Source organism: Limulus polyphemus, unplaced genomic scaffold, assembly GCF_000517525.1.
Source record: "Limulus polyphemus unplaced genomic scaffold, Limulus_polyphemus-2.1.2 Scaffold769, whole genome shotgun sequence".
NCBI lineage: Eukaryota > Metazoa > Arthropoda > Merostomata > Xiphosura > Limulidae > Limulus > Limulus polyphemus.
In genome coordinates this window covers 213,141-217,650 of record NW_013666379.1, presented here as the reverse complement: position 1 = coordinate 217,650, position 4,510 = coordinate 213,141, and the positions used below count along the sequence as shown (strand labels likewise).

At 33.2% G+C, this 4,510-nt stretch overlaps 2 long non-coding RNA genes across 3 annotated transcripts in view; one reads left to right on the top strand and one right to left on the bottom strand.

Annotated features, from left to right (window-relative positions):
• Positions 1–4,510, bottom strand: part of LOC111085991 — a 275,417-nt gene that overhangs the window by 166,190 nt on the left and 104,717 nt on the right. The gene's annotated exons all lie outside the window — the stretch shown is intronic.
• Positions 2,260–4,510, top strand: part of LOC111085993 — a 17,880-nt gene continuing 15,629 nt past the window's right edge. The window contains exon 1 of the long non-coding RNA XR_002610768.1: positions 2,260–2,577. This is a non-coding gene — a long non-coding RNA (uncharacterized LOC111085993). The remainder of the gene's footprint in view (positions 2,578–4,510) is intronic.

Genomic DNA, 4,510 nt, shown 5'->3' with positions numbered 1-4,510 from the left:
AAGTTTAATTTTTATGTTAAACAAACTTGTACAGCGCCATCTGTTTACTACAGTAAAAACATGCATCTTCACTCATTTATACTGATTATTCATGTAAACAAAAAATAACAACTATGCATATCAATCTTTTAGTTTTAGGCGAAATGGCATTACAATATAGTAATGTATTCTCTGGCTAACATCTATCTTTCTCGCTTAGTATTATTTTTTAAACATAAGGTTCTCTAAAAATTACATCATTTACTTACAATAAAATTGATTGAAGCTAAACAAGGCATAAGTTGCTCAAAAAGTAAGGTTATTTAGTACAATGTAATTAACTGAAACTATGAAAGTCACAAGTTTCTCTGACGGTAAATCACGTCGTAACGAAGATCATCAGTTTCTCTGACGATAAAACTACCGGTGACAATAGAACTAAAGCATTGAAGCTATGAAAGTTACAAGTTTCTCTGACGGGAAAACTACCGATGACTATAGAACTAACTCATTGAAGCTATGAAAGTCACAAGTTTCTCTAAAGGTAAAAAATACCAATGAAAAATTTTGATTGAAGCTATGAAAGTCACACGTACGTCTAAATATACAAATTCGATGTAAACAAATAATATTTTACAGATTCCGCATGTTCAGTTATTATATTGTATAAACTATTTTATAGATTCAAAACCATCAGATGTTGACTTATATAATATGTTGTACATTCTAAGCCCTTAGATAATGGAACGTATGTAACGGTCTTGTTATTAACAAGGTGGTCTATGAAATGGGCACTCATCCATGCTGGATGATACGTTCTTGTGATTAAAAATGTGGCCTATGAGATGAACACTTATTCATGCTGGATGTTACATTCTTGTCATTAAAAATGTGGCCTATGAGATGAACACTTATTCATGCTGGATGTTATGTTCTTGTCATTAACAATGTGGTTTTTGAATGTTACGTTTTTCACCAACTTGTAGACAAAGATTATTTTGCTAAAGCATATCGTGCAGCATTTCAACCACTGAAAGCATCATTTGCATATTGCTTGATAAAGAAATTCATTGCGTATAGTCATTGTCATTTTGTACGGTTTAAAAATTGGCCACACGAGCAGCAACATGACATAGCTTTATCTATCGAATTTTGCTTGTATTCGTACAAAAGCTTGGAAAACAAAATTCTAAAATGGTTTATTCGTCTTTATTTTGGTTCAAATTTCCTTTAGTTTTTTATAACTGTTTTATTCCCTGTTACAATGTAGTATACGTATATAGAATAGTTTTCAACTGCTCTCTTTCCATATATATTTTTTCTAGTTACTTTCATCTTAAGTCCCCAATTTTTATTGTATTTTGCTTCTTAGTTACCCTCTGCTTAATGAATTTATGTTTTCATGTTTCTAGCGATAAGACTGAACGTTTATAAAGCTAAAAATCGGGTTTCGATACACGTGGTCAGTGGAACACATATGGTCTATTGCGTGGCTTTGTGCTTAACAACAAACAAACAATTATTATCTTTCTGCCTCTCTCTCTTTCCATATCGTATATTTAATTTTTCACCACCTTTCTTGTTGGTATTGAATCTGTTTATTTTCTTACTTTCCTGACTTTAACAATTTTGTTATAAACACACTTTATTACTCTTCTTTACTGTTTCCTCCTTTCAACTTAACATAATTCAATCCTCTCTAAATGTTTATTCTAAACATTTCTTAATTTCTTTTCTTTTCTCGACACTATGCACTTTTTGTTTTCAAGTTTCAATTTCTAAATGAATTGCTTTATATTTTCGTTTTTTTTTCTTTTGTTCTCTGTAACTTTATTTTTTATATTATTTTCCAATTACCTATTTTCTCTCTTTTGCTTTCTTACATCGTCTTAATTCGTTTTTGATGGTCGCGAGTTCGAAACCCCGTTACTGAGCATGCTCGTCCTTTCAGCCTTGGGGACTTTATAATGTTACAGTCAATCCCACTTTTCATTGGTAAAAGAGTAGTCTAAGATTTGGTGGTGGGTGATGTTGACTAGCTGCTTTCCCTCTAGTCTATCATTGCTAAATTAGGGACGGATAGTGCAGATAGCCCTCGTGTAGTTTTGCGTGAAATTTAAAAACAAACAAACAAAAGTTCGTTTCAATCGATAACATTAAAAAGTAAAATTAAAATCGAGAAAATTAAAAATTAAAATTAAAATCGTTAACATTAAAAATAAAAATCGAGAAAATTAAAAAGAGAAACTCTTCTCGTCTATAAGATCTACATACCTATCTACTCCAGCTCAGATAACATGCAAATCAAACACATCCAATGGGATTAACAGACAGACTGGCAATACGACCCGATGACGACTTAATTAATTCTGCTTCTTTTCGACCATGCAGCTTTAATCCTTGAATGGCTGACTTCACATCCTTTGTCATCGTTTTAATTCCGAGTCGCGCCTCGGAGGATTATTTTTGTCGACAGTGGGATGGCGAGAAAGCTGGCCTAATCAGCACACGGCAGGTCGACGGAAGCCCCGTCGATAACCACCCCTGTCTTCATTGAGTTGGAGCAGTTTTGGACAGATAAGCTCAAACTTCATGCTGGTAAGATTGACAAGAATGTTCGTTTTGCACACTAATACGTCCCCAATGACACCAGTACGCTTTTAAACTAATTCTAAATTGGCTTCTTTCTATTAATAAAGCAGCGTTATAAACACGAGACATTTTAAATGTGGCTCAGTTTATCAATTTTACTTTACAAATATATGTAATACGTACATATTTATAGAGCTAATCAATCATTTGGTTATATCGGTTTAAAAGATTCGAAAATAATATGTTTCAGATGAGAATTGTCCTCAAATTTTTAAAAGCTTCTGTTGTCAGTGTCTTAAACATCTTCCCTCGTCGGTGTCTTAAACATCTTACGAAATGCCGATACTCAAAGCAAATAATCCGTTGCTAAGCTCTTAAGAAGATTATATAAGATTAAACTACAGATTCACAAAGTCTGTGCAGAAAAGAAATATTTCACAGATTGATGTTATGAATTAGAATATTTTCGGTTAGTTGAGAATATACAGATAATCAGTTTGAACTCTTTTATTAGGCGCAGTGAACAACCACAATGCCACACATTTTTTTTTAGATGAAATCACTGTGCTACAGTGTCAGGATATAAATATGTATGCGTGATAACATTCGAAAATTTCTAACCATTAGTGAAATCAATAAATTTATTACATCCTTATTTATAAGCACAGTTGCATTTACAGGCACTATTAAAAACTATGTTATTGAGTTTATTTGCGTTTTAATTCAATAATATGTACAACATCTTTAAATTTACATTTTGTGTATGTGCCACCAGGCCTTTCACTTAAATAATCACTCTGGATCATCCAAGTTACAATCATCCAGGCTCACGCTAGTTACAATCACCCAGGATCACGCTAGTTACAACCACTCTGGATCACCCCAATTACAATCACTCTGGATCACCCCAGTTACAGTCACTTAGGATCACGCTAGTTACAATTACTCAGGATCACGCTAATTACAATCACTCTCAATCACCCCAGTTACAATCACTTTGGATCATCCAAGTTACAATCATCTAGGATCACGCTAGTTACAGTTACTCTGGATCACCCCAGTTACAGTCACTTAGGATCACGCTAGTTACAATCACTCAGGATCACGCTAATTACAATCACTCTAGATCACCCCAGTTACAATCACTTTGGATCATCCAAGTTACAATCATCTAGGATCACGCTAGTTACAATTACTCTGGATCACCTCAGTTACAGTCACTTAGGATCACGCTAGTTACAATCACTCTAGATCATCCCAGTTACAATCACTCTGGATCATCCAAGTTACAATCACCCAGGATCACCCCAGTTAAAAAAGGACATTTAATGGCACTCTAAAATAATTATTTCTTAATCAGTTTAAAAGTGGATTCACCTGTCTTTGTTTATGTATGTAACTTTTTAACTCGTAAAATATAAGTCCCTTTTGATTGCTTCGTTGACACAAAAAATAGTAAACAGAACTGTTTCACTGAGTTATCTTACATGACTTAGTACAGAGAGAGTTATAACATTTTAAATTGTTTAGAAGAGAGAGATAATTCAGAGTTGTGGTACTTTAAATTAATTATTAAAGACAGATAGTTCAGTACTTTAAACGGTTAGTGAGTTGTGGTTCTTTAAATGGTTACATAGAGAGGGATAATTCAGCAAGGTGCAGCATTTTAAATGACTTAGTAAAGAGAGCTAATCCATTGAGATGCAGTAGTTTGAATAGAAAATTCAGGGAGTTGTGGTACTTTAAATGAATTATCAGAAAAGGCTAATTCAGTGAGTTGTGATATCTTCAATAGTTTTTATTGCTGTTATTTCATTATATCTTTTTTTCTTACACGTGAAACGTATTTCTATTTTGACACATGTTCGTCTTTGTTGGTGTATGCATTTTTTCAGTACCAAGAAGCTATGTAAAATAAACACTTTTACAGGGGACAATT